The sequence below is a fragment of the Triticum dicoccoides genome, chromosome 5B (assembly GCF_002162155.2).
Source record: "Triticum dicoccoides isolate Atlit2015 ecotype Zavitan chromosome 5B, WEW_v2.0, whole genome shotgun sequence".
NCBI classification, from domain to species: Eukaryota; Viridiplantae; Streptophyta; class Magnoliopsida; order Poales; family Poaceae; genus Triticum; species Triticum dicoccoides.
This window is the reverse complement of record NC_041389.1, coordinates 633,920,817-633,934,327: the sequence shown is the minus strand read 5'-3', so window position 1 is coordinate 633,934,327 and position 13,511 is coordinate 633,920,817.

Genomic DNA, 13,511 nt, shown 5'->3' with positions numbered 1-13,511 from the left:
CTCCACGAAACAACTTTTTGGATTTATTAAGAATTTATGAGCGAAAGAAATAGGCCAGGGGACCCACACCCAGTCCAGGAGACAGGGGTGCGCCCCCCCTGTAGGGCGCGGGCCCCCATCTCCTGGGCCCCCTAGTGAGCCTCTGGCGTTCATCTTCTGCTATATCATCACTCTTTCCCTGGAAAAAATCATGGGCAAGCTTACGGGACGAAACTCCGCCGCCACGAGGCGGAACCTTGGCGGAATCAATCTAGGGCTCTGGCGGAGCTGTTCTGCCGGGGACACTTCCCTCCGGGAGGGGAAATCATCATCAACGTCATCACCAACGATCCTCTCATCGGGAGGGGGTCAATCTCCATCAACATCTTCACCAGCACCATCTCCTCTCGAAACCCTAGTTCATCTCTTGTATCCAATCTTGTATCAAAACCACAAATTGGTACCTGTGGGTTGCTAGTAGTGTTGATTACTCCTTGTAGTTGATACTAATTGGTTTACTTGGTGGAAGATCATATGTTCAGATCCTTTATGCATATTATTACTCCTATGATTATGAACATGAATATGCTTTGTGAGTAGTTACGTTTGTTCCTGAGGACATGGGTGAAGTCTTGCTATTAGTAGTCATGTGGATTTGGTATTCGTTCGATATTTTGATGAGATGTATGTTGTCTTTCCTCTAGTGGTGTTATGTGAACGTCGACTACATGACACTTCACCATTATTTGGGCCTAGAGGAAGGCATAGGGAAGTAATAAGTAGTTGATGGGTTGCTAGAGTGACAGAAGCTTAAACCCTAGTTTATGCGTTGCTTCGTTAGGGGTTGATATGGACCCATATGTTTAATGTTGTGGTTAGGTTTACCTTAATACTCCTTTTTGTAGTTTCGGATGCTTGCAATAGGGGTTAATCATAAGTGGGATGCTTGTCCAAGTTAGGGCAGTACCCAAGTGCCGGTCCACCCACATATCAAATTATCAAAGTACCGAACGCGAATCTTACGAACGTGATGAAACTAGCTTGACGATAATTCCCAATGTGTCCTCGGGAGCTCCTTCCTCATTATTAGAATTTGTCCAGGCTTATCCTTTGCTACATAAAGGATTGGTCCACCTTGCTGAACTTTATTTACTTTATTTACTTTATTTATACTTTGCTCATTACTATTTATCTTATCACAAAACTATCTATCACCTACTATTTCAGTGCTTGCAGAGAAAACCTTACTGAAAACCTCTTATCATTTCCTTCTGCTCCTCGTTGGGTTCGACACTCTTACTTATCGAAAGGACTACGATAGATCCCCTACACTTGTGGGTCATCAAGACTCTTTTTTGGCGCCGTTGCCGGGGAGTGTAGTGCTTTTGGTGAGTGGAACTTGGTAAGGAAACATTTATATAGTGTGCTGAAATTTTCTGTTACTTGTCACTATGGAAACTAATCCTTTGAGGGGCTTGTTTGGGGTATCTTCACCCCAACCAGAAGAGCAAAGAGATGCTCCTCAACCTACCGAACCTTATGAAAGTATTCACTTTGAGATTCCTTCGGGTATGATAGAAAAACTGCTAGCTAATCCTTTTGCAGGAGATGGAACATTGCATCCCGACTTACACCTTATCTTTGTGGATGAAGTTTGTGGATTATTTAAGCTTGCAGGTATCCTCGATGGTGTTGTCAAAAGGAAGGTCTTCCCTTTATCTTTGAAGGGAGATGCAATGACATGGTATAGGCTATGTGATGATACGAGATTTTGGAATTATAAGCGACTGAAGTTGGAATTTCACCAGAAGTTCTATCCTATGCATCTTGTTCATCGTGATCGTAATTACATATATAATTTCTGGCCTCGCGAAGGAGAAAGCATCGCTCAAGCTTGGGGGAGGGTTAAGTCAATGTTATATTCATGCCCCAATCATGAGCTCTCTCGGCAAATGATTATTCATAATTTTTATGCTTGGCTTTCTCTTGATAATCGCAACCTGCTTAATACTTCCTGTGTTGGTTCCTATATGCTGAAGACTATTGATTTCAAATGGGACTTATTGGAAAGAATTAAACGCAACTCTGAAGATTGGGGTTCCGACGATGGTAAGAAGTCAGGTATGACACCTAAGTTCGATTGTGTTAAATCTTTTATGAATACCGATGCTTTCTATGGATTTAGCTCTAAGTATGGACTTGACTCTGAGATAGTAGCTACTTTTTGTGAAACTTTTGCTACTCACGTTGATCTCCCTAAAGAGAAGTGGTTTAAATATAATCCTCCTGTTGAAGTGAAAGTAGTTGCACCTATTACAGTCGAAGAAAAGACTATTACATATAGTGATCCTATTATTCCTACTGCTTATGTTGAAAAACCTCATTTTCCTGTTAGGATAAAAGATCATGTTAAAGCTTCAACATTGTTCGTAAGAGTAATACTAGGACCTATACACCTCCTGAGCAAATTAATGTTGAACTTGGTATTGCTATGATTAAAGATCTCTTGGATGACGACTTAGATGGGCATGTTATCTCTTTCTTGGGTGAAACTGCTAATATTGCTAGACCCGATACTAAGACACGTAGACCTGTTGTAGGCACGCATGTTATTTCTGTTAAAATAGGAGATCATTGTTATCATGGCTTATGTGATATGGGTGCTAGTGCTAATGCGATACCTTATGATCTTTATAAAGAAATTATGCACGATATTGCACCTGTTGAATTAGAAGACATTGATGTTACTATTAAGCTTGCTAATAGGGACATCATTAAACCTATTGGGATTGTTAGAGATGTTGAAGTCTTGTGTGGGAAGATTAAATACCCTGTTGATTTTCTTGTTCTTGGTTCCCCACAAGATGATTTTTGTCCCATTATTTTTGGTAGACCCTTCTTGAATAATGCTAGTGCTAAGATTAATTGTGAAAAGAATATTGTCACTGTTGGCATAGATGGTATGTCTCATGAGTTTAATTTCACTAAGTTTAGTAGACAACCTCGTGAAAGGGAACCACCTAGTAAGGATGAAATTATTGGTCTTGCTTCCATTGTTGTTCCTCCAACTGATCCGTTAGAACAATATTTGTTAGACCATGAAAATGATATGTTTATGAAGGAAAGGGAAGAAATAGATGAAGTGTTCCTTAAACAAGAACCTATGCTAAAACATAACCTTCCCATTGAAATTCTTGGGGATCCCCCTCCACCCAAGGGTGATACAGTGTTCGAACTCAAACCCTTACCTGATAATCTCAAGTATGCTTATCTTGATGAAAAAGAAATATATCCTGTTATTATTAGTGCTAACCTTTCAGAGAAAGAAGAAGAAAGATTATTGAAAACTCTAAAGAAGCACCGAGCAGCTATTGGATATACTCTGTATGATCTTAAGGGCGTTAGTCCCACGTTATGTCAACACAAAATTACATTGGAGGACGATGCCAAACCAGTTAGAGATCCTCAAAGACGATTAAATCCCAAGATGAAGGAAGTGGTAAGGAAGGAGATACTAAAACTCCTTGAGGCAGGTACTATTTATCCCGTTGCTGATAGTGAATGGGTAAGCCCTGTCCATTGTGTCCCTAAAAAGGGAGGTATTACCGCTGTTCCTAATGATAAAGATGAATTGATCACGCAAAGAATTATTACAGGCTATAGGATGGTAATTGATTTCCGTAAGTTAAATAAAGCTACTAAGAAAGATCATTACCCTTTACCTTTTATTGATCAAATGCTAGAAAGGCTATCCAAACACACACATTTTTGCTTTCTAGATGGTTATTCTCGCTTCTCTCAAATACCTGTGTCCGCAAAGGATTAATCTAAAACTACTTTTACTTGCCCGTTTGGTACTTTTGCTTATAGACGTATGCCTTTTGGTTTATGTAATGCACCTGCTACCTTTCAAAGATGCATGATGGCTATATTCTCTGATTTTTGTGAAAAGATTTGTGAGGTATTCATGGATGACTTCTCCGTCTATGGGTCCTCTTTTGATGATTGTTTGAGCAACCTTGATCGAGTTTTGCAGAGATGCGAAGACACTAGTCTCGTCCTGAATTGGGAAAAGTGTCACTTTATGGTTAATGAACGCATTGTCTTGGGGCACAAGATCTCCGAGAGAGGTATTGAAGTTGATAAAGCTAAAGTTGATGCTATTGAAAAGATGCCATGTCCCAAGGACATAAAAGGTATAAGAAGTTTCCTTGGTCATGCCGGTTTTTATAGGAGGTTCATTAAAGACTTTTCTAAAATCTCTAGGCCTCTGACTAATTTATTGCAAAAAGATATTCCTTTTGTCTTTGATGATGATTGTGTAGAAGCATTTGAAACACTTAAGAAAGCCTTGATCACAGCACCTATTGTTCAGCCACCTGATTGGAATTTACCTTTTGAAATTATGTGTGATGCTAGTGATTATGCTATAGGTGTTGTTTTAGGGCAAAGAGTCGATAAGAAATTGAATGTTATCCAGTATGCTAGTAAGACTCTTGATTCTGCCCAGAGAAATTATGCTACTACTGAAAAAGGGTTCTTAGCAGTTGTGTTTGCATGTGATAAGTTTAGACCTTATATTGTTGATTCCAAAGTTACTATTCACACTGATCATGCTGCTATTAAATATCTTATGGAAAAGAAAGATGCTAAGCCTAGACTCATTAGATGGGTTCTCTTGCTCCAAGAATTTGACTTGCATATTATTGATAGAAAGGGAGCTGAGAATCCCGTTGCAGACAACTTGTCTAGGTTAGAGAATGTTCTTGATGACCCACTGCCTATTAATGATAGTTTTCCTGATGAACAATTAGCGGTTGTCAATGCTTCTCGTACTGCTCCTTGGTATGCTGATTATGCTAATTACATTGTTGCTAAATATATGCCACCTAGTTTCACATACCAGCAAAAGAAAAAGTTCTTTTATGATTTAAGACATTACTTCTGGGATGATCCACACCTTTATAAAGAAGGAGTAGATGGTATTATTAGACGTTGTGTGCCTGAGCATGAACAAGAACAAATCCTACGCAAGTGTCACTCTGAATCTTATGGAGGACACCACGCTGGAGATAGAACTGCACACAAGGGACTACAATCTGGTTTTTATTGGCCTACTCTCTTCAAAGATGCTCGCAAGTTTGTCTTATCTTGTGATGAAAGTCAAAGAATAGGTAACATTAGTAGACGTCAAGAAATGCCTATGAATTATTCTCTTGTCATTGAACCGTTTGATGTTCGGGGCTTTGATTATATGGGACCTTTTCCTGCCTCTAATGGTTATACACATATTTTAGTTGTTGTTGATTATGTTACTAAGTGGGTAGAAGCTATTCCAACTAGTAGTGCTGATCATAACACTTCTATTAAAATGCTTAAAGAAGTTATTTTTCCAGGGTTTGGAGTCCCTAGATATCTTATGACTGATGGTGGTTCACACTTTATTCATGGTGCTTTCCGTAAGATGCTTGCTAAGTATGATGTCAATCATAGAATCGCATCTCCTTATCACCCGCAGTCTAGTGGTCAAGTAGAGTTGAGCAATAGAGAGCTCAAATTAATTTTGCAAAAGACTGTGAACAGATCTAGAAAGAATTGGTCCAAAAAACTTCATGATGCATTATTGGCCTATAGAACTGCATACAAAAATCCTATGGGTATGTCTCCATATAAGATGGTTTATGGAAAAGCATGTCATTTACCTCTTGAACTTGAACATAAAGCATATTGGGCTATTAAAGAGCTCAATTATGACTTCAAACTTGCCGGTGAGAAGAGGTTGTTTGATATTAGCTCACTTGATGAATGGAGAACCCAAGCATATGAGAATGCCAAGCTTTTCAAAGAAAAAGTCAAACGCTAGCATGATAAGAGGATACAAAAGCGTGAGTTTAACGTAGGAGATTATGTGTTATTATTCAACTCTCGTTTAAGATTTTTTGCAGGAAAACTTCTCTCAAAATGGGAAGGTCCCTACGTTATCAAGGAGGTCTATCTTTCTGGTGCTATAAAAATCAACAACTTCGAAGGCACAAATCCGAGGGTGGTAAACGGTCAAAGAATTAAACATTATATTTCAGGTAATCCTATCAATGTTGAAACTAATATTATTGAAACCATAACCCCTGAGGAATACATAAGAGACACTTTCCAGAACGTTCCAGACTCCGAAAAGGCATAGGTACGTGGTACGGCAAGTAAACCGACTCCAAAACAACTCTAATGGCAATTTTTATCAGTTTTGGATTATTTAAGAATTTTAGGAAGAAAGAAGTAGTTTGAAAGGGACACGAGGCTCCCACGAGAGAGGAGGCCGCACCCCCCCTGTAGGGCGCGCCCCCTGTCTCGTGGGCACCTCGTGTGCCTCCCGAACTCTATTTTCTTGTATGTTACGTATTTTGGTCGGTAAAAATTCATTATATATACTCCCGAAGGTTTTGACCACCGTATCACGCAAATATCCTTTGTTTTCGTTTCGAGTTGTTTCCGTTGCAGATTTAGAGCACCATGACTTCTCCCTTCTCCAACAACAAAGACAAGGATGCTTGGCTATTGAAGATAGAGTTGAAAAGAGAGGACCAGAAGAGATCAACAAGGATGAAGGGATCAAGAAGGCCATGGAGATTCAAGCTCCGGTGGTGAAAGAAGAAGACATCCCTCAACCTTTACCTAACCTTTTCACCCCAACAGAGATTGAAGCTTTCAAGATGATTGAGTTAGCCCGCATATAGAACAAGTATCTCACACAGGAGAATATTTTGTTGAAGGATCATATTGTTGGGCTCAAGGGCATTATCCGCAAGTTGGAGGAGCTTTTACGCTTGATGTGCGATTATCCACCGTCATCATCACCACCTCCATCACCTCCGAAGAAATAATCACATGGGTATGGCCACTCCCCTTGGAAACTGCCAAGCTTGGGGGAGGTGCCCGGTATCGTATCACCATCATACTCCTATCTTTACCGCTTTATTTAGTTCGGTCCTTTTAGTAGTATCTTGATCTAGTAGATTGAAGTTTTGATATCAAGTAGTTTTGAGTTTTGCATTGTGATCTCTTTATGTAAGCGAGTCCGTGTGCTATCTATAATAAAGATTAGTGTTGAGTCAAGGGCTTTGCTATGTTGCTATGATCTTGTGAAAGTACAAAGAACAAAAAGAGTTCATATTGATCTTATGGATAGTGATAACTTCACACATAGAAAGTATGAGGCATAAAAATTGTTGAGAGTTGATGAACGTAGCCTTGGTCATCGTTGCAATTAATAGGAAGTGATAAGGAAAGAGGGGTTCACATATAAATATATTATCTGGGACATCTTTTATGATTGTGAAGCACTCATTAAGTATGACATGCTAAAAGAGTTGATGTTGGACAAGGAAGACAACGTAATGGTTTATGTTTTCCGACATCTCAGTTAAAGTATATTGTCATTGGCCTTCCAAACATGTTGAGCTTGCCTTTACCCCTCTTGCTAGCCAAATTCCTTGCACCAAGTAGAGATACTACTTGTGCTTCCAAATATCCTCAAACCCAATTTTTCCAAGAGAGTCCACCATACATACCTATGGATTGAGTAAGATCCTTCAAGTAAGTTGTCATCGGTGCAAGTAATAAAAATTGTTCTCTAAATATGTATGACTTATTAGTGCAGAGAACATAAGCTTTGTACGAACTTGTTGTGGAAGTAATAAAAGTGACGGATTGCATAATAAAGGTCCACATACAAGGGGCAATATAAAGTGACGTTCTTTTGCATTAAGATTTTGTGCATCAACCCTAAATGCGCATGACAACCTCTGCTTCCCTCTGCGAAGGGCCTATCTTTTACTTTATGTTTTTACTTTATGCTTGAGTCAAGGTGATCTTCACCTTTCCCTTTTTCATTTTATCCTTTGGCAAGCTCCTCGTGTTTGAAAGATCATGATACATATATCCAATTGGATGTAAGTTGGCATAGGCTATTATTGTTGACATCACCTAAAGGTGAATACGTTGGGAGGCAACACAATAAGCCCCTATCTTTCTCAGTGTCCGTCTGAAACTCTATAACCACAAGTATTGCGTGAGTGTTAGCAATTATGGGAGACTATGAGATAGTTGAGTATGTGAGCTTGTTGAAAAGCTCTATTATTGACTCTTTCTGTTGTTACGATAAATTGCAATTGCTTCAATGACTGAGATTATAGTTTGTTAGTTTCCAATGAAGTTTATGAACCATACTTGACATTGTGAATTGCTGATTACTTGAACATGGGAAATCATATGACAAAATCTATGTATGTTGTTGTTATTAGAATGATCATGATGCCCTCATGTCCGTATTTTATTTTTATCGACACCTCTATCTCTAAACATGCAGACATATTTTTCGATTTCGGCTTCCGCTTGAGGACAAGCGAGGTCTAAGCTTGGGAGAGTTGATACGTCCATTTTGCATCATGCTTTTATATCAATATTTATTGCATTATGGGTTGTTATTACAATTATATCTCAATACTTATGGCTATTCTCTCTTATTTTACAAGGTTTACCATGAAGAGGGGGAATGTCGGCAGCTGGAATTCTGGCTAGAAAAGGAGCAAACGTTGGAAACCTATTCTTCACAACTCCAAAAGTCCTGAAACCTCACGAAACAACTTTTTGGATTTATTAAGAATTTATGAGTGAAATAAATAGGCCAGGGGGCCCACACCCTGTCCAGGAGACAGGGGGCGCCCACCGTGTAGGGCGCGCCCCCTATCTCCTGGGCCCCCTGGTTGGCCTCCGGTGTCCATCTTCTGCTATATCATCACTCTTTCCCTGGAAAAAATTGTGTGCAAGCTTAAGGGATGAAACTCCGCCGCCACGAGGCGGAACCTTGGCGGAATCAATCTAGGGCTCTGGCGGAGCTGTTCTGCCGGGGACACTTCCCTCCGGGAGGGGGAAATCATCATCAACATCATCACAACGATCCTCTCATTAGGAGGGGGTCAATCTCCATCAACATATTCACCAGCACCATCTCCTCTCAAAACCCTAGTTCATCTCTTGTATCCAATCTTGTATCAAAACCACAAATTGGCACCTGTGGGTTGCTAGCAGTGTTGATTACTCCTTGTAGTTGATACTAATTGGTTTACTTGGTGGAAGATCATATGTTCAGATCCTTTATGCATATTATTACTCCTCTGATTATGAACATGAATATGCTTTGTGAGTAGTTACGTTTGTTCCTGAGGACATGGGTGAAGTCTTGCTATTAGTAGTCATGTGAATTTGGTATTCGTTCGATATTTTGATGAGATGTATGTTGTCTTTCCTCTAGTGGTGTTATGTGAACATCGACTACATGACACTTCACCATTATTTGGGCCTAGAGGAAGGCATAGGGAAGTAATAAGTAGTTGATGGGTTGCTAGAGTGACAGAAGCTTAAACCCTAGTTTATGCGTTGCTTCGTTAGGGGTTGATATGGACCCATATGTTTAATGTTGTGGTTAGGTTTACCTTAATACTCCTTTTTGTAGTTGCGGATGCTTGCAATAGGGGTTAATCATAAGTGGGATGCTTGTCCAAGTTAGGGCAGTACCCAAGTGCCGGTCCACCCACATATCAAATTATCAAAGTACCGAACGTGAATCTTACAAACGTGATGAAACTAGCTTGACGATAATTCCCAATGTGTCCTCGGGAGCTCCTTCCTCATTATTAGAATTTGTCCAGGCTTATCCTTTGCTACATAAAGGATTGGGCCACCTTGCTGAACTTTATTTACTTTATTTCCTTTTTGCTCGTTACTATTTATCTTATCACAAAACTATCTATCACCTACTATTTCAGTGCTTGCAGAGAAAACCTTACTGAAAACCGCTTATCATTTCCTTCTGCTCCTCGTTGGGTTCGACACTCTTACTTATCGAAAGGACTACGATAGATCCCCTACACTTGTGGGTCATCAGCCCACACCTAGCTCCTGGCAGTTACCACACAAATCGAAAAAAGATTCTCCAACAACGGTAGGGAACCCATGGCCGAAGAGTTGGCAATCGCCGAGAGCGTTCGAGCAGCCGTCCGTTCCTGCACGGCATACCTTGCCACGACGGAGCCCATCAAAGCCCAGATGGCGGCCGCCCATGCCCAGCTCGTGGCGTCCTTTTTCAAAGAGATGGCGGACGCGGATGGCGAGATACTTGCCGAGTATGGTGCAATGGATGCCATGGAGCCCCTTCCCCAGTCGACCATCGGGCGCGAGCTGGACATGGAGGAGGAGGCAGACATCGACGAGCACCAGCCGAGTAGTACTCTTTATTTTGTTTAATTAAGAGTGACGGTATTTAATTTGTTAGAGTAATGTTTAGGCCAGCTAGCTCTATTTAATTGCTGAACTTGCTCGATTAAGAAGTGTGGGTGTGCTGTAGTCTCCTTTGTGTACCCAAATTATGCAATGACGTGGATGAGCACTGTAACAAGGAAAACTGGAACCAAAATTTTTGACGTTCAAACTCATCGCACACGGGTTAAGCTATCTGAATCGTTTGTGATGTTCATCATACACAGTTCTGAATAAGGGATCATGTCTGATGACACTTTGCGCGCCAGTTTTTCGCTGAAGCGATTCCAAATTTTTGGCTTCCGCGAAAATATCTACCTCCCCGCCCCCTCCCCCATACCAAAAGCCACATTTCCCCTGTTTCCGCCTTCCTTTCCAAGTTGAAACCTTCCCCCCTTGCTTGGAACGCCGCCCCCCTTGCCGACGACCCTCCTTCACGCTGCTCGGCCTCGCCTATCCAGACAGGCAATCCACACCCGAGCCCCATCCTACTCATTCTTTCACACCCCGCATGCCCCGACCGCTGGCGCAAGCGCGACACCTTCCACCCAAATCACCGATCCCTCCATCAAATAAGAACCGCCCTAAGCCATGGTGCACGCAGTATAGCCAGGATCTCAAGGAGCATTTGGCAGCGGAGAATAAAATCACGGCCGCATGCGCGAATGAGGTCGCGATGGCTGCCATTCGTGCCGACCCCCAGATCTTGGAGGAGCACCTTGCCATTTGCTAGCTATGCCGGTTAAGCATGCTCGGTTTACCCGTTGCGTGTGCTGCTCCTGCCTTTCCTTAACAAATTCTAGTGAATTGTGCTATCTACTTTTACCATGCAATATGTTGCTCGAGTGTATATGTTCTATATGTCGTGCAATGTGGTGCTCACTTATTAATTGTTTGGTTAATTAGTTGTCGTGTTCAGTTAACTGTTTGGTTCAATTCTGCAAATGTGATGTTCAATTCTTCAAGGTGCAATTTTTTATTGTCTTCCATGTAAGAAATAAATCGTTTTTCCTTTACAAATTACATGAGAAACAAATCCAATTGCTATATTTCCAAGTTGTCAAGTATGCTTGGTTTGGTTAACTATTTGATCTTCTAGTATGTCATACATTGTGCAATGTGGTGCTCAGTTAACGTTTGGTTCATTTGTTGTGGTGTTTAGTTAACTGTTTGGTTCCATTCTGCAATGCAATGTTCAATTGTTGTGGGTGCATTCTGTTATTGTATACCATGTGATAAATAAATTGAATTTGGCTATACTAAATACATGACAAACAAATAGAATTGTTATATTTCCAAGTTGTTAAGCATGCTTGGTTTGGTTAACTGTCTGATCTTCTATTAGGAGTATGTTATATTGTGCAATGTGGTGCTTAGTTAATGTTTTGTTCATTTGTTGTGGTGTTTAGTTAACTGCTTGGTTCAATTCTGCAATGAAATGTCCAATTGTCATGGGTAGAATTTTGTATTGTTGTGCATGTGAGGAATAATCAAATTTGGCTCCACTTACAATTGCTATATTTCCTAGTTCTTAATGATGCTTGGTTTGGATAAATGGGTTTTCCATGTGGCTTGAATTAATTTGATGAATCTGCAATGTGCTTATTTTTCATCAACATATTTTACTAATAGCATGTGGACCCTCACTTAACCTGATCACTAACTAACTTATATGTGTTGTAGGGAAGCAATGGGAAGCACTTAGGTTTACAATCGAGGTTTGCACATGCATGATCCTTTGTCTATAGCACATTATTGTGCAATTGCACGAACCATTCTAATACTTAGGTTTTAAACAATTTGGTCTTGCACATGTAGGTCCTTCTGTCAGAGGTTTTGACCCACTGTTCGACCCTTTTGCATATGGGGAAATGAGTTATCCATGAATATCAGTCAAATCAAGATACTCAGAAAGATTATTAGGATAAAGAAATTAGCGACAAAAAACAATAAGATCTTTGTCTACACAATGAAGAAGACATCCGTTCATTATAGGATGGTACTAACTATTATACCTTGTCTTTTTTATTCCTTTGCCCCATTTCCAATATAGAGAAGATATTTATGCACATCCTTATTTTCAGGCCTTTCCAAAACAGTTCACTAATGATTATCTCTCAAACCACCTGTATGGACAGGAGGCGAGGAAGGTATTCATACAACACCCACGGTTCAATATTGAAGTGTTCCTGAAGAGGACGAAGGATGGAAGGTCAATCATCCACATGCACTAGCCTAAAGTTGCAAAGACCTTCAACATCAATGAAGGCTCAATATTTTCCTTCCGCTTCAGCAGTTTTCTCGATGAGATGCATCTGTCTATGTATCGTCTATGATGCTAATTTTGAAAGGTTGTAGATGTTGCATGTGAAACTTGGTGCTGGTGCAGTTGTGTAATGTGGTAGCTGAGCGCTGCAGCTATATCATGTTGTACTCTGATGTATTTCAATTATGAAATCATGCTTCCTTAATATGGGAATGAAATATATTATGTGTTTAATATGAATGTCAATTAGATTAATAAATAGATTATTAATAATATGGCAAATTAGCTTGCTAATTGGTTTTTGCTATTGCAAACGGTTATTGAGAAAATACCGTGGGCGATGACCTAAGGCAACACACACAATTTCTAGGAATAAACCGTGTTAGATCGATGAACAATCACACACGGCATTCTCTTTAAAACTGTTTGCATTAGGCCACCTTGCGCAAACGTTTACCGCATAAAAACTATGTGTGAAGGACAGCCTTTGCCACACAGTTTCTTCTACGCACCGTGTGTGATGCATTCAATAACGCAACCGATTTTTTTTAATATTGTGTGCGATGGGAATGCCATCATAAACGATTTAACGAGGAAAATTGTGTGTGATGTACCTACGAAAAGAACGTTTTCCTTGCAGCGACTGTGTTGGATATATATACGAACGGAAACGTTTTGCGAGGACTGACTTTGTGGGATGTACTTACGACCGGAAATGATTTCGCCTGTATAATTGTATTTTTTAGCACTACTATACGTATGACCGTATTTGCTCGCTCGCCGGTCGCACACGACCTCATTTTGCTGAGCGTGTGTGCCAGGAGGGCATATCCCCGATGGTTTCTGTGTCGTGTGGGAAGGACCCCCTAATCGCCCACACTCACTAGACAACGGTTCCAAATGCCATCACGGAAAGAGGTATAAAACCATTTGTATAGCACCGACGCGTACTCGT